The 27,042-nt window shown below is 38.4% G+C and overlaps 1 protein-coding gene across 2 annotated transcripts in view; it reads left to right on the top strand.

Moving 5' to 3' along the window:
- Positions 1-27,042, top strand: part of slc35f3b (solute carrier family 35 member F3b) — a 54,512-nt gene that overhangs the window by 4,377 nt on the left and 23,093 nt on the right. The gene's annotated exons all lie outside the window — the stretch shown is intronic.

The raw sequence follows: 27,042 nt of genomic DNA, 5'->3' as shown, positions 1-27,042 counted from the left end.
AGTTAACATTACCAGGAGATCATATAGTCTAGACTTTGATTTATAGCGCATTTCATGAAACCCACGGACGCTTTACACAAGTATAAGGGGACAAGGGAAATGGAAGGGTGAGGTCATTTAATACAAGCTACTGACGTAAAGTTATTTTATGAATGAATAGACATAAACATATTACATACCTGAGGGCCAATTTGGGGACATTTTTGTCTCCATCTGTGTAAAGCCCGACAGAGATTAATTCTGGTTTCGCCCGTAGTCTTTCACTTTCCCTTTTAGCTTTTAGTTGTTCTTTGTTTAATTTCCTTTTTTTGTGATGTTCCTGCCCAAGTATCAGACATAATTACATCAGATAACTTCTAAAATAATAATTAAAATACAATTAGGCCTATATTAAGAAATCTCCTGCTACCTTTTACCTGGATGGATACAATACCACAGGCTTTTCGGGTCTTACAATGAAATCTGTGAACCGTCAGAATGTGTGCTCTGTAACGCCGTCTACCTGCCGTAAATCATTTTGTGACTTCGCGGGAAAAATCTGACCCGGTCAGAGGCATTAATAAAAACTATATAAAAATAGCATTATTTTCACTGTTGGTCTCGTTTCCTGTTACAGGTCATTTATGATCTTCAGATGGAACATTACAAAAGTACTTTATATTTTATACACTGAACTCATTATCTTCTATATAACAGTTATTTTCATGTTTTTCTTTTTTTCCGAATTATAATAGTTGCTGTGGAACACACATAATGCCAAGTACTGTTTGTTGGAGTGGTTGAATTTTTATTAGACTGAATGAGAGTAGTGTCCACTTCACGTTTAATGAGATAAATATGGTAGGTTTAATTCCATAAGAGAGGCTTTTGCATGCTTTTACACAATAACCATGTTAATAAAAGAAAAGTTACCCTGAAAAAGCCGCCACTGCTTGGGTTATTTAGTATAGTCTGTGCCCTAAAATAGTATTTTGTTGACGGCAGTTGTATTGCGAATAAAATATGAAGGGTTGCTCTGTCTGTGTGGGGAAATGTCTCCATTAATTTATGTTGCATTTTGCCTTTTCAGTTTGTTTCTATTTCTAGCAAATCAAATTAAAATATGCCATGTTCCAAATCCACACAGTGGTCAGTTCCACCTGGACCCCTTACAGTGATTGCAGAACAGAATCAGCCCACAACCTTCTCCAGCACACACAACCTGGCTACTCAGTATCCATTGGCAACTAGAAAGCAATGGCTGAATATAGTGGAAGGCTGATGCTGAAGTAGGGCTGCACGAGATTTGTTGAATAGCACGATAACAGTATTACTTGCAATAAATAAATATTAGAGTGTAATCAGTTTGGCTGCTTTCAGTATTCTGCTAAATTCAACAAATAAAAGGAAATCATTTCTAGCATTCCTTTATTGAACAAATTGAACACTGATATAAGAGGCAACACAAAAAAAGAATGACACAGATATAATGTGCAGTTTTCTACTGATATTTTCTTTCAACTAACACGAAAAATCGCAGCCTTTCACAATGTGTACATTGTGCCAGTTGATATTGCGATGACGATAAAAAAGAAAACAATATATTGTTTGGCCCTATGCTGAAGGCAGTAGGGGTGCACGATTCAGAAAATATCACGATTTGATTCAATATCAATTTTTAGGCTCAAGATTTGATTCAAAATCAATTTTTGATTAAAAAACGATTCTCGAGTCAAAAACAATTCTCGGTATGTAAATGTTACTTTTCCTATGTGATTGCAGTAGACATACAATTTAAAAGAAAAGAAACACAACAAATGAAATGTAGTTTAATATTACTTTATATGTCTTCATACAAAAATAAAAACCAAGCTTTGGCCAGCTTTCAAATACATTTAATTCAAGTATAAAACTATTAAATAAAAAGAGCTTTTCGTTCAGAGTTCGTGGGAGTTTAGAGCTGTGAAAGAGTGTGCGTTGGTTGACTGGAATGTTAGGTACTTTAGGTTGTTGTTCGTCCACGTCTTTAATGTTAATCTCTGGGTGATGGCGTACAATGTGAGTTCTCAAGTATGTAGTGTTTCCAAAATACTTAACTTTCGCTTTGCAAAGCCTGCATATAGCATGATTCCTATCAAGTTCTGTCTTCCCCGAAATGTGTCCAAACTCTCACCTTCAATGAGGATGGAGCAGGTTGAATAATTCTTTCTGTGAGGTTTGCCATTGTTTGCACTAAAATACTTCTGCTGTACTCGTTCTTCTTTTGATTATAACAAGAGGGCCCAGGCGTCAGTGTGAATTCGATGCAGAGCCATCTATGAGAATGGCGAGCTAAACTCATTTCAGGACAATAGTATACATAAAAAAAAAATGTAAAAAATGAAATGAGTGGATTTTTGGAATTCTATGAATTGATTTTGAATCGGTAGAGCTTGAATAGCGATATGAATGTCAATCGATTTTTTTGCACAACCCTAGGAGGCAGCCAATTTCAAGAGACGTGGGAGGCTAAATACTTCTCAGTAGAGTATAAAGATATGCCTGTTTGTTTCATTTACCAACAACCTTTCCAAATTGCCACATGGGCTTTTTTTCACACAGCAGAGTGAGAGAGAAAGTAGAGCTAGTAGCAGGGTTCGAAATGAGGGGGTGGGGGGTCCCGGACCCCCATAAGTCGATAGGGGACCCCCTATAAGAATTTATTTTTAGATTTTGGGGGTCCCCGACAAATATTTTTAACATTAAAAATGATTGTAAAAATTATAGGTCTTTAGTGACGTTTTATATTTATAACAATAATTTATTTATTTCCTAGCGATGGGCAGCAATCAGGGCAGCTAATAGCATCACAGATTGTTGGTGTGGTCCTCGGGCGCATACAGTACAGTCTATGGCGAACACGTATGTTATTGTTGAACACGGCAAAAACGAAGCCTCACAAAGAGTGAAATCCCTAATGAAAATCCTGTAAGTGCTTCGATTATGTTTACATCTCCGTAATAATTGCTTATTATAGTAAAATATTTGGAGTTGGTGTTCCTATATCAAAAGTTGCATTAACTAACTTAGATACCCAGTGTAACGTAATGATTAGAAAAGTGCGTTTGTCAACGTTTCTTGCTAGCTGTATGTGTATGAAGCATAGGTATGAAGCCAAATAATCTGCCAGCTAACAGCAGACATATAGCAGTTATCCACTTTGTCATGTCAGGGATTTATATAAGGTGCTGTAACTTTGTTGCTCCAGAATTAGAGGGTTACCTGTTAGATTATAGCCAATCCACTTCTCCAGACACCACTACAATACTGGGACTAGCCCAAACCATGAAAAACATCCCAAGACCATTATCCCACCTTCAAAATATCAATATATATCAATGTCAATATAATTTTGCCTGCAGTATATAGTGTAGCAAGGTAGTCTTCAGTATTTTTTATAATTACATTTTAGGGGACCCCCCAAGAGTCCTAAGTCATTTCGACCCTGGCTAGTAGTAAGCCATGACTCAGGCTGAGGATAAAAGATGGCTGTGTGACTTAATGGATGAACATCTCTATGATCTGAATATGGGACTTCAGACATCACAAACATGCAGGATGCTGTAATAGTCCTCTTAACATAACTGCATGTGTAACAGAGCCAAATGCAACATGAAAACCTTACTCAATCATCAAGCCTGCCTGAAAGTCACTTTACCTTGAGTGGTGCAGATGTAAACTCAAAGCAGAATTAAGCAATCATTTTGCTTTTGATGTAGTAGATATAAGTGAATTATACTCCTTTTAAGTTCCAGGATGCCACCGCCACAGGCTGTGTTTAGCATGATTGGACCCAGCTATGTAATGTGCTCAGCTACCATGTGCAATGTCTTCTGTTTGATTCTTGTCTCAGACTTGTGTCATCTATCTCCTTTCTCTGTATCCACTACAAGAGATTTATAAACACACAAATACAGCCAAAATGATACTAATCAATTTTATTCTCAGTGAAGATTAAAGGTCGAGTGTGTAACGTTTTTAGTTGTTCATTATCAAAATCTGTGTTGCCCGTTCACAAGCTTGTCCTTTTTCATGAATATTTAACACCACCATCAATTCCAAGTATTCCCATTGGCTTGAAATTTTACATTTGCGTTTGCATGAACTGGGGTAGACGCTCCATATTCATGCGCCATCTTGAAATACGTTAGCCGGTAAGGGACATACAGGACATACTGCTCCGCCTTTCGCGTTTTCGCTGTCACATGATAAACTCACAGGTGCTGCTAATGCTGCTAATGGGTATCGTAGCTTCCCGACGCCAGTAAGTTTGAAGAAGGAAACATGGAGGACCAAACGTATTCAAAATCCAAGGAGCCAAAGGAGCCTTCTTCTTTGCCCAGAAAAAGAAAAAGGGCAAAAAGAGCAAGAGACCAGCGTCATCAGAAAAAAGTGTGAAGGCTACCGTAGATGTAATACGTACTTTGAACTGCGTGGTGCGAGAGAGTTGATTGCGATATATGATCTCAATGCTAGATGGGAGAAATTCTCACACATTGAACCTTTAAGAAATCCTGACACGTACCCTATCTGAAAGAAAAAGACTTACTGTACTTTGAAAATGGCCGATGAAGGTATTGATGTCTGAATCAAAGAAAAGGTCACTGGAGAAAGGTTACTGGAGAGAATATATTGAGCTACAATATTTCTATATCCTTAAAAAAACACTTTTTACAAATGTTGTCTTTAGCATTCTTCTATTCTTTTGTTTCTGCATGTGAAATTGAAATATATGGTGTAAGATTTGTACTTTCTAGGTTTACTCAAAGAAGCAGCAACCTAGAGCAAATACCCTTTTACACTTTAACTAGTCAGCTTTGACATAAAGTGGCAGAGCAATGGTACTATCAGTGCTTCAGTGCTGATGTCCATCCACCATGGAGGATTACTTCGGCTGAATTTGAACAAAATGTCATCTTATAAAACCTACCCACGTCATGATTAATAAAACATAAATGAATGTCCTCTTTGCAGACCGATTAGAAATTCACTTTGATATCGCTGCTGCAGGTTATCTACTGAGAGATACATGGGGACTCTTTGCGTGGGGAAAAGTAGAAAGTAAAACCCTCTTTTTAAACTGAGTGTCATTGCTTCCCTCTTAGCCTGAGGATTCCTCAGGACACAAGACACAATTAGCTAAAATGATACCACTTAAATTAAAATCATCTGGAATTTTATGTTTTGGGGCATTTTCTTGATCTTTTTTATTTTTATTTAATTTCCCCTTCAGTTACTGGTTTATGTTTTTTGATTGATTATGTTAGTCTTTTGCATTTATTGAATAAAAGATATACAGTATGTGCAGTAGTGACCATTATAAAGACTCATGTGCTTTAAAAGAAGAGGTTTCTCTCATGCAGGAGCAATATGAAAAAGAATGTAGCCATGGAATATAAGAGAAAACCTGAACCTTTCTTTCTTTCTTTCTTTATTTCTTCTTCCACAAGCAAAACCTTTGATTCTTGTGGTATCCAATAGTAAAGTATATGCTTATAGAAAGTCCTTTTGAAGATTACATTGCCCTAAAAGGAGAGCTGGCATTTCCAAAGTTCATTCCATGGACAAGTTCAGGCTGAAAATGGTTGTTTTACTTCAGATCCACATAGACAGAAATTGTGTTCTCTAAGATTAGTCTTTTCCTTTGCCTGGGAAATCGTCCCTTGAGGTTTGTGAAGTTCCACTGAGAAGTAAAACATTTGTCTGACTTTGTTCTTTTCCTAATTTACTCACGCAATCTATCACAAATGTAGAGTCCCCTCTGGTGCAAATTTATAGCTTCATGGGGCATGAAATGAGGTTGGATTCTATTTTGAGCTCAAGGTTTGGGCATGGTAAGATGCAACATTGGAGCAGGTTGAAGAGAGCCTATGCACGCATGTATGTACACATTCATTGCTGGCAGTAACAGGACAGCTGGAAGGGATGGGCAATGTATGGGCTGTCTGTGGCTGACGATGATAATGACACATAGCTGAGGAGAAAGATGGGAATAGTTATGCAGATACACACAGCTGCTTACAGCTGAATCTAGCTTGCATTCAGGCTTAGTTGAAAACTCCTCAAAGTCAAGAATGTCCATCATACACCAGTGATCAACAACAATTAACCAGTTAGACATACAGTACCAGCAACAAAAAATGCCTCAGTGGACCAGAATGCAATGCAGCCACAAGAAGTTGTCCTGTGAGTGAAGGGTATGGCTCACACTTTTTCTCATATACTGTAGAAGATCTGTTGTTCTGCTATCCCTCTTGCTCTCTTTGAAGTATAATCCACAGCTGAGTGTGACAAGCTTGAGCATGTTGTCTGAGGGTTGGCAAAGACACTCTGGGAAATGTAGTCAATCACAAGCTAGAAGTAAGCCCCAGTCTAATGATCTGTAACAGTGTAAGTGGATGACATTTTCTTTAAAAGCAGCCTATTGCCATTATTTAAATGTATGTGTAAATATATATTTTTTATCCTTTTACAGTGTGTATTACACTGAAAATGAAAAAGATCATCTTTGGATGTAAACAGAGACAGCATTACACTTAAATTTGCACATGTTCACATGCACAGTCATCCACAAAGAAAAAGAAATGTATCAACAACAATACAGTATTAAAGAATTCATTACCTTGCATATCTATAATGTTCTTTCTTTAAGCATACATTTTTAAAACACTGCTATATGTTCATATACACAGAGGATTTGGGCCTCATCATATATTTAATATTTTATGTAAATGAGTTATATGACCATATGGTGCCAGCATCTGACATGTTCCCTGAACATAATGCTTCAGAAATGCAGTCCTTTTTTCAACATGTGGGTACTCTCGGTCAATCAAAGGGACTGAAAAGACGGCAAAGAAAGGAACCAGCACGCAATTTAGTGCTGGAGACATTTCTGATGGTGGCTTTTGGGCTTATCCTGATTCGAAAAAAAATAGATCCAGTAAAGTACCGATCATATTTGAAGTACTGAGCATATTGCCCCTGTAGGAATTTAACAGGAAAACATTTAAAATGTTTAAAGATTAATTTGAATAATTTCTGTTTTGGAGAGCATTGGTACAGCTTTATTAGATTGGAGTGTCTTTAAACAGTCGGAAAGGTTACCAGTAATTTCTGAGTCCAACCAGTCCTTGAATAATGTCACCACTGTGTTTTAAAAACACTGCTTGAGCTGAACATTTTTAGTTTCATGTTCATGTTTAAGTGGTGCAAGCAAGGCTTCTCTGAACAAGCGTATTTTAGGCTTTTTTTTAAAAAAACGTCTCCAGTACATTAGTAGCTGCAGATTCTGTTGCGTAACATCACATCTATAATTCAGAAGGATGCATAGATCATTAGACACCTGCTCCTGTTGTCCCGCTTGTGCCTAGTGGACTGGAGGAGCTTCGAATCAGCTATACCACTTTGAAAGAAGAAGAAGAAGAAAAACCTCCTGTCCTGTCTCTTTCAGCTGCTGGTCTTTGCGGTTAGTGGTAGTGATTACCATGGGTAGAGGGGGGATGCAGAAGAGCAAATGAGACTGCCAATTCAGTGGGCTTGAAACAGTATTATGGTAGTATTATTTTCTTGCACAAAGACCCTTTGCTTGGAGTGGTAAACATTCTGCATGCATGAACTTGTGGAGCATCTTATGTAATGTCCGAGACAACTGGTTGCCTCAGCTTAATATTGTTCATGTTTGTGTTTCTCAGAATTAACCCTGAAGACTATAGCGTTAAGTGAGTCATGGCTTTGGTGATCCGTTCTCAGTGCTCACTCTACCTTGTAATGGAAATCCTGCTAGTTTAATGCCAAATCCTGTCCTGCTGTCAGCCCTTTCTCCTCCTCACTCCTTTTATCTGCTGTTAATTAGAAGTTGTGAAGTGATGACTCCTATCTCTGTGTAATTAATCCAGGGTCTGCTGTGACCAGACACAGCACATCGTTGTCTGTGTATGGAAACAGAAGAGCATTGCTCAGGAACAGGGAGAGCAAAGTGTAAATGGGGTTGTGCAAGTAATTAGGAGGCTTATATGGGCATCGTGACGGGAGAGGATGAGTACTGATGGCAGCTTGTAAGCACGGATACACACAAACACAAGCCTTGGTTAACTACTATTAACTAGTTTAAATCTTGTTTAAGTGTGAGACGTTAAACATTTTGTGTCCACTTGTATTGCTTAAAGGCAGTTAGAACAGCGAGTGCAGATGTCATTAATGTGACAGAAAAATATTGTCCAAAAAGAGATAAGACTGCAATGTGACACTTCTGTGCCAAGTGTCAAGAGTGATAGGGGAAGAGTACAAAAATACAAAGTCAGCTCTATCTATATCTAATTTCTGTAGTTTAAGCATTGGTTTGGGAGAAAAGTGTTGTATCAACTGACCTAGTTATAAAAAGTTGGGCAGCCAAAGAGCTCTTACCGTCCGCCATTTAAATTTTTCAATAGCATTAAAGGAATACGCCACCGTTTGTTGAAATAGGGTTATTCACCGTCTCCTCTATATTTATATAGGTGGGCAAACACATTTTTGTCTCAGTGCATGCAATGTCTTAGTCCGGCAGCACCGGCGCTAGCTTAGCTTAGCGTAGTCAATGGAATCCTTTATTGCCGGTTAACATGTCGTGATTAAAAGTAAGCCAACAACAACAAAAAACAACCTAATTACTTCTTGTGGCCTGCGTATTCACAACGAGTACAAATAGCAATGCAGATTAGACGATTTCCTAGGCAGATATTGACTTGGGACTATATTGGGTGGAAGTAGCCTACAGCCGAAGCACTGCTACTTGGTGCAGAGATATCACGCAGCAACTCTGTGTGAGTACAGGTCTAATATGGGTCGATCTATCCCGTAAAATAACCATGCGTCATGTTTACAGTAATCACTTACGCTGTGGACAGCTGTTTAAAAAAAGTTGAGGACTGCAGATTGATCCTCTTCGTCTCTCACAAAATCTGCCATGTTCATCGCCATTCACTGTCTACATGAACTAGTTCAAAGTTCAGTTCACAAATTTTAAAATGAACTAGTTCACTTCATAGTTCATACTTCAAAATTAGAACTAGTTCATAGTTGTTTTTTTCCACATGTTGCCGCGAGCTATTATTTAAAAAAATTATTGCCACAGGCCATATAGAACCACAGACAGCAATTATTTTATCAGTTTTAACACTGAAACTATGCGTCAGATTTAATCTTCATATCCAATCAGTTCAATGTGCCGTTTCAGGTTTGCTGTGGATGTGACAGAAGTGCGGGTTTTCTTTTTGAAAGCCCGCGGGCAAAGTTTGCACAGAAATGTAAGATTTTTCACATCCTCACCGACCTTTTTTTTCGTTTAAATGATCATACGAAGCCTCCTTGCTGCTTCGTTACCTCCATGCTGCTTTTTTTTTGATGACGCATGCGGCGGTGCGACACTGTTTTTTCCGCTACATATTAAGGCCTGTTTACGCTGTTTTCGCCTGGAAGGCTCTATAGAAATCTGGCACCCTATTGAACGAAGTTAAACTGAGAGAGCGTGCCGTTCACAGACACCAGAATGAACGAGTTCACAGTAACGTTCATCAGGCAGTAATGCAGTACGTTCAGTTCATGTTCGCCCAAAATATGAACGAGTTCATGAACTATCGTTCAGTGAATGCCTTCAGGCACAACACTGGGTACGTTGACGGAAGTTGGGGGGTTTCAGGTGCTGCGTGATCTCTGCGCCCATGTAGCAGTGCTTCGGCTGTGCTTTTAAATTAAATTAAATTTTAAAGTAACTTTCATAGCAATCAAGACTACGGTATATGCAGCAAATTGGAAGAATTCAAAAATGATTGATCTTCCATGAATATATAATTTTGTTGCATAGTAGCTGTAAATTTAATTGCACAGAGAGATTTGATGGCCTTATTTGCATAAAACCGCAATCTGTTTATATGATTTTATATAAAGAAAAATGTAGATGAAAATGAAAAATATTAAGTGTAGTTTGAGTGATCCCCTGAAACCCTTTTGGAGGATGTATTATTATTATTATTATTATTATTATTATTATTATTATTATTATCCTCTTTTATTCCCCGCACAGTCAAGAGTGAGTGCTGCAATCCCATTGATCAACCCATCTTCTCCTAAAGCTGAATCCATACCAGTCTTGTCATCTCTGTCCGTTTACCTCGACTCTTTGTCTTAGTCACTTTACTTCTCAAGGTAAAAGCAGGTAGGGACATGGAGAAGAGAAACAAGTATGGCCATTTCTGCCACCACTACAGCAAAAATCAAAAGAGCTCAGCATGTGACTCTTGAGATAAATTTGGAAAGGGTGTCTGCTGTCAGAGGCAATGGAGAAACAGACAGGAGCAGCCATGCTATGGGATTATGTGAAGAATCATTCTGGTAAACATTTGGCCCAGGATTTGCCTACTTAAAAAGTCATTAGTGATGTAAATTTGAAGGTATTGCAATCCTGACGTTATTTTCAGCCCATTGTTAAATATGGTGCCTCAGGTATGTTTGTGTGAGAAGCATTGTTCAAGAATTAACTGTACAGTTAAACTTCCAGGATGGCGTGCTTGGTGTTACCACCGGAGGATCAGAGCTCACCCGGCTTCTATACTGACATTGTGCATCACTCTTCATGGCAAAGCATCCTTCACTCAGTTTGTCACTGGCTAAAGCCTGGAATTAAAGGAATAGATCAACATGTATTTCTTAACTGGTTGCTATAGGTTAGGGAGATAGCACATGGGAAAAGTTAGCCTTCGGGGCTTTTGCCAGAAGCGTGACAGAAAATCTTTTTGGCAGATTGGGCCTTTTATACCTTTGAACAGCTGTTTCTCCTGTTTTCAGTCTTCATGACAGGCATTCTCCTCCCCTTCCGCTATTTCCGCTATCTATTTCACAAGGGCACCGCCTGTATCTGGGGCTCAGCGCCGTCCAAGATAATTGTGAGAGGTTTAAGTAAATACAAAGAACCCAGAGCATTTTTCCCCTATACCCACCACATCCTCATACACAAACAACAGACTAGGTTGATTGTCAATGACTCCTAAAACAACGTATATGACCGTTCTATTTACTAACCCCAGTTTCCTGGGTAAAAGTCCTGTTTGTTTGACCCATCCACCATAACAAACTACCTCCTTATGAGGCGCTCTTATACCTTGTCAACTCACATCTTTGTTTGCTCTTGCGATGATTACTACAGCCACAAGAGGTCGTCGCCAAACAAGAAATTTAATTATGTGTTGTTATGAGCTGCTTGCACCAATCAACCTATACAGTTGTTTTCTGGGTGAGGACGGTCTTCTATACCAGAATGTTAACTCGTGCAACAAGACCATAAGCTGACACAGCTTAAAGCTAAGCTAACCGGCTGCTGGCGGTAGCTTTATATTTACCACACAGGCGTGAGAGTGGTATAGATCTTCTCATCTAGCAAGATAGTGAAATAGCGAATTTCACAAAATATCAAACTATTTCTTTATGTAGGGGATGCATGTATGGTGTACAGACAGGCTTCTGTAAATGTTTGAGGGCGAGTTGCTTCCAAAGTCTGAACAGATCTGTCAGAGAAAGAGGTTGAGACTCAGAAGAGAAACAACAAAGTAAACCAACTGGATGAATCTATTTCTAGATGATAAAGGCCGCCATGCTGCCTCTGTAGTGTGTAGGCTGTGATAGGCCAGCAAATTGGTGTCTCTTGTATGATAAGTGTTATCACTGGTGAATGTTTGACAGTTGGTCCCTTTTGTGTGAAATTGTTAAAAGGGGGAAAATCCTCACTGAGGACTATGTGTACACCAACTTTAATCTTTTCGGAAAGTAGTTTTTTGTTTTTATGCGCTCGTTAGACTAAGATTTAATTAACGTACACAGAAAATTGGACTCTAATCAGTTGATTGTAGATAGCTCGCACAAGTTAAAATTAAAAAAGGAGGTGGTAAACTGAAATAAATAAGATTGTACAGATGTATTGAAATTGTACTTCCTGTACTCGCATCAGAATCACATGAAGTGGAAGGCTACACTGTTGTCTAGCGGAGTCTCTCATTCTCTCATTCCATCTCACAGATTATTGGTGCGCTCGAAAGAGTATCACAAATGACTGTAAGAGTGTAAGCAGTTGATTTCCTTTGGAATCCAAGAGCCATGAGCAAGCGCATCTGACCATCTCTCTGGTTCCTCACTGCATGTAGAGATTCATAAATAGCGAACAATAGCAGCGTAAGCACAAAGAACTCTCCAGATGACGAGTTTGTGTCCTGACTGTCATAGATCTAAAGTGCTTGAAGGTCTTGATGCAGTACATTACAAACTGTTCAAGATGATAATTAGGACATGACCCAAAAGATATTTCATGTTCCCGCTCTTGTGTATTCTTTCAAAGCAACTGTCAGGAATACCTTTTTAAGCAATATACCGCTTACTTTGTCTTTGCAACATAAACACAAGTGCATTCAAGGTTTTCAGGATTTTATAGATTCTATAGTTGAGTAGAGCTGGTAGTAAGCAATTAATATGTACAGTAAAAATGGAAATCATCTTTCCAAAGCCCAAGGTGACATCGTCAAATGACTTGTTTTGTCTGATAGTGCAGTCCAGTCCAGGCAGTTGGTCTGAAACGCAAAGATATTCAATTAAAGCTACATTGTGTAAGAATTTCTCCCATCTAGCGGTGAAATTGTATATGAATGAATGAATGAATGGAATGAATGAATGAATGAATGAAAGTTTATTCGGTTACAGAACATAGAACATAATATATGTACAGCAAATTCATTAGAAACAAGGGTGGTAACCGAAAAGGTATAGGCTGAAGCCGTGGCTTATTACGCCTACCCTGTTTTACAAAACAACATCTACCCATCAAAATTTAAACATAAACAATATACATGCGTAAACGTGGATTTATACACACATACATATATACATACTATATATATATATATATATATATATATATATATACTCATACACGCACACATATACATACATACATAACTGCAGACATATACACAAGTCGACCCCTTTTACCGAAATCGTATTCATTTTAAAATTTGTTCTAACCAATTGTTTTTTAAACATATTCTCTCCTCTTAGGTTATATTTTTGTTCCCGTTTTTCAAACAAACATAATATGTTTTCAGGCAAAATTTTCATATAGACTTTAAACATAAAGACCGCAGTATTCAGACTGACAAGATCTGAAAATTGTATTGCTTTGAATTTGCAAAATATTGAGTTTGTCGGTTCATTATACGGTGAATGATTGGCTATTCTTATGGCTTTTTTTTGTAAAATAAAAATAGGTTTTATATTTGTGGTGTAGGCGTGCCCCCATATTTCAACACAATAAGAAAAGTATGGAACAATAAGAGAACAATACAGAATATACAGAGATGGCTTGTTTAAAAAATACTTGGTTTTATGTAATATAGCTATTGTTTTGGACATTTTTGATTGAACATGAGCGATGTGGGGTTTCCAGGATAATTTATGGTCTAATATTATTCCAAGAAATTTATTTTCATTCACCCTTTCTAGTTCCACCTCATCAATCTTTAAGCTCATGGTAGTTTTAATTTGTCGATTACTAAATATAATATATTTGGTTTTACTTAGATTAAAGAATAGTTTATTTTGATCAAACCATCCAATATGACAACCAAGTGAATATTACTTTCTAGCCCCTCCCATTCCGAACGCGTTGTAACTCCTACGGTGGCCGTAGTCTTCCAAGAAGTACGACTTTGTCTGTGAGAGTTCCTTCCAGTGTAATAATAGTTTTACGTTATTTTGGTACCATTTCATTCAACATTAGCTATCAGGTTCCCAAACATATGCAAGATAATGTTAGTAAAGTATCAGTGCTATCGTTAATCTGTATATTGTACGAGATTAATAGTGTAAGGCAATGTTTACAACGTAGGAGAGAAGCAACGGAGGTTTGTGTGTTTAATATATTTCTCTGAGCAGTATGAACAATCATGTCAATAAAACTGAAATTAGCTCTTAGTATCTCCAGCTAGTCTGTGTTACAACTGTACATGACGTAAGTAGTCTGCCATGGAAATCACGACACATATGATTACATTTATGTTTTTAACTTCCTTGGCGCCTCCGTTACATGTCCTAGATAGGCGCTCCATCTTCAACCGGCTTTCAAATCTGCCAGCAGTCACTGAGTAATCTTCTCCCTCTCCCTGGCATTCGTCACGGTGCCAGTGAGTGTAAAAGCGCGAAACGCGAAGGTATGTCCCTTTTTGGCTAACATATTTTAAAGATGGAGGCGCAACATGGGAGAATACAGTGGAGCGAGAACAACGTTTTTTTGTTGCTAAGAATCAACTCAGAAAAATTACACAATGGAGCTTTAACAATTAATAAAATAAAAGAGTAAAGCAGCAAATCTTTACATTTGAGAAGTTGGAACCAACAAATGTGCTGGGGCATTTTTTATGATTTTTATCATTATCGATTAATCTACCATGCTTATTTAGTTTATAAAATGTCAGAGAATAATAATAAGAAAAAAATGTCTGTTACCATTTCCTGAAGTAACATCTTCAAATGTCGAATAGTCAAACAAGGCTAAAAGTCATGCTAGTTGATTTGTAAGGCTGCACTTGAGCTACAGTAAATGCTAACATCTGCATGCTAAAATGCTTATAGTGATAATGCTAGCATGTTTAGCATGTTCATGTATTGGTTAAGCGTGCTACCATGCAAACATTTGCTAATTCATTGTTAATTAGTAAAATGACTTAAACAATTAATCAGTTATCTAAAGTGTTGCTGTTGATTTACTAAATCATTACTTGACTCATTGTTTGAGCTCTACATGACTTAAATAATTAATTGATCATCAAAATGGGTCATGATTCATTTTCAATCCGTCATGTCTAATCATTCCTCATTTAAAATATTATTGTTGTGGTAATGGTTTTATTCATACCTCTCTGTTCTTCTGAAAAGAATGCTACATTTCTGTCAGGTTTGGTTTTATGCAAAGTTTTGCTTTCCTGCTGTGTTTCTTCATACATCTGAATAGAGAAGGATAATGAACCCCCTTTTCATTTTGCATTGGTTTCATCTGACACATGGTCCTCCTCCCACAGACCCAGAATGTTTTCTGTGCGAAACACTCTTGTACTGAATATGAGGATTTAATTAAAGTATTAAATCAAGAGGTCTGTGATAGGGCTACAGTCAGTCAGTAAGAGCTGTGATAGCCAAGGGAGCTAGTCTTCCCCATGCAATGTCACTATAAGTCATTATTATAACCCACAGCCCCCAGTGTACAAAGTACTCACTGTGGGGTTAGGAAATCAGGCAATTAAGGGAGCTGTGGACATGAGATGAGAGCCGACAGGCAATGGAGGACTGCAGAAGGAGCCAGGAAGGCTTGAACCTCCTCTCCCCCTCAGGGATCTGACTGGTCCACATCCCTCAGCCCACTACATGTACAGAACAACTACTTATTCACAATGCTTATTCAAATCAAGCCAATGCACAGGCCTCCATTTTCCCAAGTACTTACTATGCACAATCACTCCACGCTTAAAGGATAGCATTGTGACAGAACTGTTTATGACTGGAAATTGTATCAAGAATTTAAAAGGTTTGACTACTGTTTTGTCTCCACTGGCTGCCAAAATATGCAGTTTAAGAAGTGCTTTTATAGTCTTTAGACCAAGAAAACATATGGTAACAATGATAATATATTAGTATAAATATTAGTATGATTACTGTAAATAAGAGTTTTAAGTTTCTTCATGCTCACAGCTTTTAAAGGCAAATTGTATATTGATGAAGACTTTCAGATGCTGAGGACGAATCAATGAATTATCAGAAGGCAAAGGTCATGCAATTATAACTTTTTTTCATGAACGAAGACCTGAGTTTGTGCTGCAGTACGACTGACACAAACAACAGATTACATGACATTAATAGTGCAAGATTATAGTACTCCTCCCTGATGACATCATTTCTGGGAACACACATTCTGTGAAAAGTACTGAAAAATGCCCAGCCTGGAGATTGCCTTAGGAGGGCTATCTGCTCCAGGTCAGTCAGACCTCTCAGTAATCTGCTTTTTCTTTCTGACATACTGTTTACCACAATTCTTAGCCACTATGATACTTTAAAAGTTCTAGGAAACCTAAAGGCTACCTGTGTGTGTGCTTTTCAGTAAATTCTTTAGTATACCTTGAAATTCTACCACAATATCATGTCCAAGTGGTGTAAATGTTCTGAAATACAGACAATACAACCCTCAGATCTTGAGCACCTTTTTTTTCTTTCTGCACTGTGAATTCAGGGTAATTGCTGTGGAGAATGGAGTATGATTTCAGGTGACATTTGTCCCCCATGATGGAAGACTTCCCTATAATGAAAAGCATTCTCATTGAAATGATGAATTGCCTCATTTTTGGTAATTTCATCACCAGCTGATAAAGAACACATCTCTCCCATTTACCCTAACAAGCGCTGTGCATTTATAGTCTTGGGAATGCAAGGCATCAAGTTCTATTTTTGTCCAACACTGAAGGCTTACTTTGCTTGGGTGCTCCCACTGTCTGAGTTTGGACTTAGAAGTGGAGGTAGAGGAGAGAAAGGGTGTGAATTTTACCCCACTGACAGCACACACACCTGCTCCTGGCCTTTTGAAGGGCCTTCAAACACCTGCTTCTATAAGTGGATGCATAGGTTCGCTTGTCATCAGAAACCAGTTTGATCAGTGTTGAAAGCGCCCCGGCTGGACTCGGCATCCAATCTGAACACTTCAAAGACAAAAACTAACAGATCTGAAGCAGGGATACAGGGCAGAATTCATTTTTCTTTCCATTTGGCCATCAATAAACACCACTCGTCCCTTGTGAACAAAGACTTTCATATTGTTACTGCTGCAACTGCGAAATTGTCTTTCCTGGTGTTTGGACCTATTCCCCAGCTTCGAATTATTTACCACAAAAGGCAGAAAATTATTGTCATTCTGCCAGCCTCAATTGTGTTCAAGCAAAATTATTTATAATGTCAAATCTCTGCATAATTGAGGTGTAGACTCTCAGGTGTATAATTTTACTGTTATTCGCTGGCCTAATTTGTGCCGCGGATGTTCACAGTTGTGTCAGAAGCATGGCACCACATTTAGCAAAGATGGAGTTTAGTCATATCACTTATTTAAGGTCCCATGTTGCTGACAGGGAGACAGTTAGGCTGTTTCTGCTGGAGAAGTGAATAGAAGGAGGCAACAGGTCCTCTATTTCCAACATCTGCAGCAGGATTCTGCACCTGGTCACTGCTCAGACTCAAATAATGTTCTTTTCATTTGTTGTTTAGGATTGGTCTGGCAGTAAGCAAAAGTGTCTCCAAACTGAATGTCAGAGGTTTGATCCCCTGTGTAGCGCTACGTGTTGAAGCATCCTTCAGCAGCATAAATAACTCCTCACTCCTTCTGCAACCCTTTTATCTGCAGTAGCATACTGGCTTTTCAGTGCAACATCCAAACTAGAAAGGGGTAAAAGAACATTTCCCGCCCATGGAGTTCAATAAAAGTATATCAGAAATTCAGAAATTCACATTCCCGATTGCTATTCATGTTAATTTAACTTTGCTAGCTGCCTGAATGTAAAATAACACAATACAATATATATTATATGTACTTATTATATTTTAGCTCATTCCCAATGACAAACTAAAGGATAAGGTTGGAAATAATCTATCTTTTTATTTTTAACAACAACCTAACCCACGAAGAGACCAAAACCAGAAATGAATTGATCATATTATATTATTTTTGGTAAATCCCACAAACACTTCCCTGCTGCTGTAAATACCAGAGAACCAAATGTGTATTACAGTTTTTTCCAATTGCTAATACACTAAAATGACATGCATAGCACAATTATTTAAAGTGACACACAGAGAGCAAAACCTCTTCTCAAGTCTCCAAAAGTCTAAACACATTTTCTGCTGTACACACATTTTGCAATTTTGCAAAATGGCACTTTTTAAATGCATTGAACACAGTTCTCTGCGTAAGACACAACCATCTGACATAAAGTCACATGTTTGCCTTTTCAAAACACTGCCATTCAAAATGACACTACATGAGCTAATTGGCCAATACCGGTATATGTGCCACCTGGCCAAACATCTCAATGGTTAAATGTTACCACTTCAATCGGGAAGTAAGCATTACGATGCAAATTTTTTTCTAGATATTTTTTTCTGCAATTTTCTTTTTCATTTTACTGTTTTTTGTGAGCATATTTTTGTTCAGTCCAATGTACATATATATCTGCTGTGCATATGTTGCACTGACTTGTTTGGTGAAAAATAAAAAAATAAAATGTTTCAACAGCAGGTGTGTGTATTTGCAAATATTTCTGTGCATGTGAACAATCTGAAGAATTTTCTACAATTTGAACTATTTTAGTATTATGGCAACGCATACTAAAGATGAGAGTGCTTTTCATTATGCCCAACAGCGCGTGTGGGTGGTGATGGCACAATGGATATGACAAATGCCTTGGCGTGGGAGACCTGGGATTGATTCCCACTGCGATACGTCAACCAATGTGTCCCTGAGCGAGACACTTAACCCCTAGTTGCTCCAGAGGTGTGCAACCTCTGACACATAGCAATTGTATGTCGCTTTGGATAAAAGTGTCAACTAAATGACATGTAAAGTGTGTAGTTGATTGGACAAAAATCTGGCAATATGAATGAAGTGTGTGCCATTTGGTGAAAAAGTTTGATTTTGATAATGCTATATGTAGTTTTGGTTGCAGTGCTTCATTTTGCAGGATATATGAGGTATTTTGCAGTTTGGGTGTGTGGTTTTGTGAATTGTGTGTTTTGATAAAACCAGCCTAGTTTGCAAAATTGTGTTTTAGCAATTGGAAAAAAACTTGCTGAAATTAGTCAAATGCACTTATACTACTGGTTGTGTAACATTTGATAAAAGCTAAAATTGCTCAGCTATTTTAGGAAATGATTTGGCCTTTCTTAAAACAGAAAATAAATGTTTGCTCCAAATGCATTTCTTTCTTCTTCTTCTTCTTCTTTTTTTTTTTTTACCAATCCATCTTCAGTGCTATACATGATTTCAGGAGCTCTGTCAAATATTGACTTTAAAACTTGCATAACAAAGTCCTTTTGCTGAAACACCTTGAAAACAAATAATTGCATTGGACCGGAAATGGCCCACCTTTGTAGCAGTTATTTAAAGCTAACATTATTTTTCCATAATATTGACTTTGAATTTTTGGAAACCTCTAGGCCCCACATGGTTGCCAGTAGAGATGTCAGTGCTTTTTCAGGTCACTCTGGGCTTGCTTTAGCCTTTTATCACCTCACTATGGAGCATGTCCCAAATCAAAAAATGGAGTGAGAGTTCTAACAATGTCCTTAGTATGGGCAGAAAAGATAGGTGAAAGTGAGAAGGACAAAGACAAAGAGTCACCATGCTGTTAGTTACTAATTTTCACCTGTGTGTGTGTGTGGGTGTGTGTTTGTGTGTGTGTTGTGTAGTTGTGTTTTCATCTAAAATCTCTCAGCACTGTTGTGTGCTTCTAAATGTGTATGTCTGTTTTCATCAAGTGTACTGTACATGTGTGTATGTGGGTCACATTATCACCTTTCATTACTGCTGTCCCTTTTTTTGCTCCACTGCTGAGCTGCAGCTTGATTTCTTGGTCATTTTTTATCCAAACCCTGAGTAGGTGTCTTCTGTGCCATCAGTGTGTACATGGGGTCACAGTGCCCCCTACAGGCACAATTGAGGCTCTGCAATGTCAGGATATTGTCTAATATCAAGACAGGATGTATGACATGTATGATTACCTTATATTTCCATTTTCATTTTTACCATACACTAATGTTTAAAACACAGCAACATAATATATAAAATGTAATATTTGTTACGTGTGAATGGGGCTATATGTATAAATGCTTGTTATAACTGGAACAGAATGCAACATCTAAGAGCATATTTTCTTTCTCTTTAAAAAGAAAGAGATTATTTTATAGTAGAATGGGAAAAAATGGCATAACAGAATATGGTAGACTGTCATGCCCACACTTTTCAGGCTCAGGTAATGGCCTCATATAAATGGTGGAAGGAAGCCTTTGGAAATGCTGTCCCATAATTACAGCAATTTAGAACAATTTGATGAATGTTTTTAAGCACAGTGAGATAAGTGCAGTTTAAAGAGCACTCGCTTCAGCAAAAACAGCTGGGAGTTTTTTTTTTCCATTTCAGATCCATGGACAGCTGTGAATGTTAATGTATAAAATGTAAATTAAACACTGGAAAGGTGCAAAATGAAAATCAAATTTACAAAGCAGTATATCCAAAATTTGAACTGAACTTGTTATTTAGGCTGTATTGCCTGCCTAGTAAAAAGAAGAAAAAAAAGATGAAATAGTCGTACTGTAGCTTGACAACAGAGGGAGCCAGCGCCATTTAGACGAGGAGTGTATGAAACAATGGTGGGTAAATGGATTATACAGTACATGCACTGATGCGCTGCACAAATTAAATTCCTAATGGATAAATAAAGATCTTGGAATTAAATTGAATTGAATTGAGAGAAAGTATCTTTCTCTGTGGGCATAAATTACCTTCTACTGAAACTTCTCTGAAACCAGCAGCTGGGGTGGAAAAGTCAGTATCTTTGTTCTTGGAGTGAGTAGGAGTTAAGTAGCCTCTTCAAGGATAATTTGACAGTACAACCAGACAAAATATATAATCACCACTGCCCACTTCATTAGTGGGGCAAGGCAACCTCAAAACCAGTGTACCATCTTCCTGCCAAGATGTTGGTTAGGAAGGCTTGAAGGCTTGACTGGAAGGTTGGCTTCCAGATATGAATGTGTAACTGTGTGGGTGATTATGGTGTTTCTGCAAAAGCTTTTCCCTTTACGTCTGGTACTGGTCAGAATCATTCTTGTCTCAGTTAAAGCATCTCTACCCACATGTCCAACGGCATACAGGGCCGTATACTGGACTCTGGTCTCTGAGCCTGCCTGCACATCTGCACCACGAATTAAACTTTTACACATTAAGTGTTGTTGCTCTGAAACAACATTAATTGGAAAGGAGAAATGTACTGTCAGGGGCTGATTCCTCTAGTGGGATGTAAATTTAATGGAGACTCTTCCTGATTCGGTGTGTGATTATAAGGCTATCACTTGGTATTACAAGTTGACGGATGCTGCTGGACTTTATTAGCTGTGGATGTAATTAAGAGGAAGCCACACATTACTATATTTCTAAGTGGCAGCTTACTTTCTGTCTTCCACCTGGACAGCTCTTTGTTTTGAGGGTGAGGTTATAAACTCTCTGACACATGTACTCTTCTCTTTAACAAGTTCCCAGTCAGACAAATGATGTTTGTTAGCAGGCATATGTGAAAGAGTGTATCTGAAACAATCAGTTGATTAATCCAAAATGGCTCACATCTACTGGCACCAGCTTCTCAAATGAGAATATTTTGCTGGTTTTGTTTGACCTCTGTGATAGTTAACTGAATATATTTTGGTTTTTGACTGTTTGTCAATTGTAAATATATAAATGTGTAAACTTGAGCAATTTTTTTATTATTTTATGGCACTTTATGGACTAAACGAGTAATCATGTAAATAAGAAAATCATATGTAAATTAATCAATACATAATTAAAAATAATGGCTAGTTACAGCCCTAAAGTGTCTGTGTGTCTAGACTACTGATGACATCCAGCAATTTAGTTTAACTACTGGAGGCTAACTTGTATGTGGCATATCTTCAGACTGAAACCAAAGAAGTTTGTCTCACTCTGAGTTCGAAGCGTAAACATTTAAATTCCCTCTTTCTTCAGAGCAATGTTGTTCTGTCTGTTATTTTGGGGTTGATTATGTACTGTAGCAACATCACTAGAAAGTATATCAAGTCCCATGGAGTGGACTATTCATGTTTATATCATCACACCAAATATAATTCATGCTGCTTTTGTCTTGGAGAGAATTTATATTACAATAATGCACAGAGGTATTCCTCTGGTACTCCCAGACAACAGGGGGTGGATTTTTAAATTAAAACTAATTTTAATGAGCAACGTTTATGTGGAAACATCAGCCTACAGTATGTATTCTAGTGTAGTCACTATTAGATCAATCACAATAAGGCAGCATATATATATATATATATATATATATGTGTGTGTATATATATATATATATATATATATATATATATATATATATATATAAGGTCAATGCAAGTCTGGGCCACCAATGTCGTTCTTTAATGTACTTTAAAATGGGGAAAGTTTTTTGGCAACTGTTTTCTGTCTCCTACACTCCAGGGGAACCCACTATGGCCAATAAGCCAATAAACTGCTGTTGGTTGCACTACCTAGACAGCCGCCTACCTCCACAGATGAGCTGTGACTGCTCTGAAGATGTATAAGGCACAGGAAGAGAGAAAGTTAATTTGACTTAACCTTTCTGGTATTTGAAACAAGCTGTTAGTTAGGACTCTATATGCCACAACCTTCCCCTCTTTTATTTCTCACATCTTGGGAGGACGCGTGAGGGCAGTGAGACAGACTCCTTAAGTTCCATAATGAAGCTTCAGCTCTCATGTTTACAGCTCCGCTACTTGTTCCCCGCTAAGCAGGAGCCAGAAGTGACCTGAAGTGGAACAGTGGAGGGGGAGGTGCTTCAGAGGAGACTAAAAATGACCTTCTTTTTTTTTTCCAGAGAGAAGCAAACATTGAAATCCTCTCTTTAGTTTACCTAAAAGAGAACGCTGCCAATATTTGACTTTAATAATATTAATCACTTCACCATTAATATTCATAGTGGTAATATTAAAATGAATCGACCCATTTCCTTTTTTGTGTACATAACCTCATCTGCTTTGCTGTGAAAGTTGGTCATGTCTGAAGGTTTTAAAGCTGGGAAAAGTTTGCAAAAAATAACCTAACCCTTAAGAGCAATCTTAGCATTTCTGTGAGCAGTGCTTTAGCATGCTAACATACTTACAATGATGATACCATGCTGACGTAGCAGGTATAATGATTAACCTGTTCACCTTCTAAATTTAGCATTTTCATGTGCTAACATTTGCTGATGATGGGAATGCAATTAGTTCTGCAAATATTTGGACATAAATGACAATTTTGGACTGATGATGGTGCAAAATATAAAAGGTTAAGGAATTAGTACAAAATTCATCCTGAAGGGGGACATACAGTACATGTGTGTACAAAATGTCATGGCAATCCATCCAATAGTGTCAAGACATCTCACTTAAAACCATAAATCAACCTCATGTTTGCACTCGAGGAAAATTCAGGGGATCACCAAAGTCACCAGGATACATTGTCTGAAAATCATGAACGTCTGTACAAACATTTGTGGCATCTCAGATGTTGAGATATTTCACTGGATAAGGGAACATTCAGATCTGACTGGAAGCACTAGAGTAAAAGTCAGAGGATCTCCACTGCAAATTCAATGGCAGTCCATCCAATAGTTGTTGAGATGTTTCACTAAAAACTAAAAAGGGTACAAGCGGACGAAATGGGTTTCCTCAGGAGGGTGACTGGCGTCTCCTTTAGAGATAGGGTGAGAAGCTCAGTCATCCGTAAGGAGCTCAGAGTGGAGCCGCTGCTCCTTTGCGTCGAAAGGAGCCAGTTGAGGTGGTTCGGGCATCTGGTAAGGATGCCCCCTGGGCGCCTCCTTAGGGAGGTGTTCCAGGCACGTCCAGCTGGGAGGAGGCCTCGGGGAAGACCCAGGACTAGGTGGAGGGATTATATCTTCAACCTGGCCTGGGAATGCCTCGGGATCCCCCAGTCGGAGCTGGTTAATGTGGCTCGGGAAATGGAAGTTTAGGGTCCCCTGCTGGAGCTGCTGGCCCCGCAACCCAACCCTGGATAAGCAGACGAAGATGGATGATAAAAATGTCAACATCATAGTGGCTCAAGAGACAATGTCTGGGATCTTAAAAGCAGACATGCTCTGGCCAAGTGTCTCCAAGTTTCCTTAATTTCAGCTGAGTAAGTACAACATTAAGTAGTTCTTACTGGTTTTAGACAAGTAATTGAATTGTCTTAAATCAAGACTAGATGTGTCATTGGAATGGATAGGAAATGCCAATAACAAATATGTTAATGTTTTGGCAAAGAGGCAATTATAACAGCGCCAACAGTCTGTACCAACCAGCTGCTATACACAAATCAAATTAAGCCAGACACATTTTCTCACATTGGCACTATTGGTTTATTTAGATCAAACTACAATAAATCATGTACTCTTACACACACCTTTTAGCAATCCAAGTCAATCATCTTCTACATCTGATTTGCAGGTGAAGCACGATTATGCATAATCAATATAATAGATTTCAGACTTCCTCATTATCCTACTTCTCACCTTGCTCTGTAGGATTACAGTAAACAGCTGATTTGTAATTGTGAAAGTGTTGAATACATGATGTATCAAGTAGATGGAAATATCAAGGATGGAAGATTAATTCAAGTGCAATTCTTACTCATAAGCTCTGTCTCATGTAGTTTTCTTTTCAGTATGATTATCCATTGAACAGGTCTTTTCCTCTAGCGCCACCAGCAGGTCAAAGTTTTTATGTATCCTGTAGAAATATGTACAGACGTTTATATTTTCCAGAGGATAAATCCTATTCACGTTGGCGATCATCAGACTTTACCTCTGGCGCCACCATGAGGTTGACATTTGTGGTTTTGAGCGAAATGTCTCAACAACTGTTGGATATTTGTGTCAACATGTGACAGTAGCAACATAGTAACTTAAAACTAAACCTGAGCGCATGTCACATAACCGCAATGTCATCAGTTCAATTCCAGCTGATGCGATGACCTTTTCTCACTTTGTCATACCCCTCTCTCTCCCCCTGTTTCCAGTCGGCCTTTCTTAACTATCCAATAAAGGTGAAAATGCCCCCCCCAAAAAAGCTTTTTCCATCAAATACATTTCCTGAGTAATATCAAGCCATTACTGTTTCTCTGGAGGACAAGCTAAACACTAATTTGTTGTTACAGCTTTTTTGCTGTCTCTCCCTTGTATAGCTACCTCAATTTGTTCCATTCGCACCTAACAGCAACATTGTTTAGAATGACATATCCCATAATGTCTTACAAAGCAGTATTTTCCCAGAAAGGCTTCATATGAAGCCATCACCCACGTCTGGTTGATTCTACAATCAGTAGAAACATTATAGTTACACTGATTGGTGCAGTTAAAGATTGTTTGACCTGAAAAATTGCTACTTTAGCTTCCCTTCATTATTCAGCATGAATAAACATTAAAAAAATCAAAAAAACAAAAAACTTATTTGAAGCTCAATAGTACATCCCGCTTTACATGAAAGTTTAATCACGTGCCGTCCCGGATCTGCTTCCATCAGTCTCTGGGTAGATATAGGGATTCAAAAGGCTGTGTCGATGCATGGACCTTTTTACACTTCTATATTGCTCATACACACTTATCCCTATTCATATAGTATGTGAATGTGTGTTAGAGAGAGAGAGAGTTGTCATGTGGCGTCTCAGAGCTTGGACTGATTTGATCCTCCCCCGTGCAGTTACAGATAAAAGTCTATGAGTCACTGACTGGGATCTTTTAATGATCTTACCCGCTCCACCTATTTCCACCTCCCTGTCTTTTGTATCAGTAATAGCATGTGCACTCTGACTGAATCTTCTTGTTCTTAACATATAAGCTGAACATTGACAAAATGATGTAGTTCCCAGTGACAGCTGGCAGCTGCAGAGCCCAAATGACACTCACACAGACACACAAAACCATGACATGGAATCTTTCACTGTGACACACAACAGTATAATTCATAGGTGACATGTTTATAATGTTTGTCCATCAAACATCCTGTGCTGCTCTTTTACTTCGTTCACTATGAGTTCTTGCACCTCATCAATTAGCTCCCATCCACTGTTCCTGACATCTCCCCTTTGCAAACCCAAACACAAGAGTGGGAAGCAATGGAAAATAGTCAAAGATCAAGTGCATTTGGCTGCTAAGGGACGTCAGAATGGGTCTGGGACAAGAGTGTTTTTAAAGCTTCCTGTCCTAGTTATAGGCAGGGCTTAAGTGTGAGGTAGAGTCTAAGCAGTGAATTATTCAGTGCAGCTTCCTTTAGGCATGCTCACACTCAGGGGCTTTTACACACACACACACACGCACACACACGCACACAGACACACACACACACACACACACACACACACACACACACACACACACACACACACACACACACACACACACATGTCTTTAAAGACATTGATGCAGGGTCACAGGGACAACAGAGGCATTGCCAGATCGATATTGAGCAGTTCTACTTGCACCACTGACACCGATCTGCTTTCCTCTGATGGATTATCTGTTTGTGTAAAATGGCTAAACACAAGTGACATGCAGAATGACATAATAAAGATATACAGAAATGACATCAGGGACAATTTCTGTTGACCAGCTGCTTCTACGAAGTGAGTTGGACAGCTCTTAGTTTAAAAGTGCTGTGAAACTCGATGTGAAGCTCTCAATTGCCACTTCAGGTTTCAAAACCAATTCCTGCTTTTGGTAGAAAGACCTAACAGACAAGAGTCAAGAGACACTCAACAGTGTTTTCTGCACCTCGTGAATGAGCCTGAAACTTATACCAGTACAATTTGAACTGTGATGACTTTGGGAAAGTCAAAGACAGGATATGTAAGGGTGATGTGAAACTGAAAGCTATCAGGACTGTGACCCAGGTCAGTCAGAGTATCAGTCAGTCAGCTGGGAGGTAGGTCTCAATCCCTTAACAAACCACAGCTGACAGGAAACTCTGAACACAACAGCTAGAGTTTGTTCATGGCAGTGTATATAGGACATTTCTCCCATAGCCTAGTGAATTAAAGCACAACAATAGTTGAAGTTGTGTATTTGCCTAGTCATCATAAGACTGTGGGACATGTTTGTGTTAATGTCATTCAAAATGTCTGTGTTTCTGCTGTCA

Source organism: Perca fluviatilis, chromosome 19 (genome assembly GCF_010015445.1).
Source record: "Perca fluviatilis chromosome 19, GENO_Pfluv_1.0, whole genome shotgun sequence".
In the NCBI taxonomy this organism is placed as follows: domain Eukaryota; kingdom Metazoa; phylum Chordata; class Actinopteri; order Perciformes; family Percidae; genus Perca; species Perca fluviatilis.
This window is presented reverse-complemented; position numbering and strand designations above follow the sequence as displayed.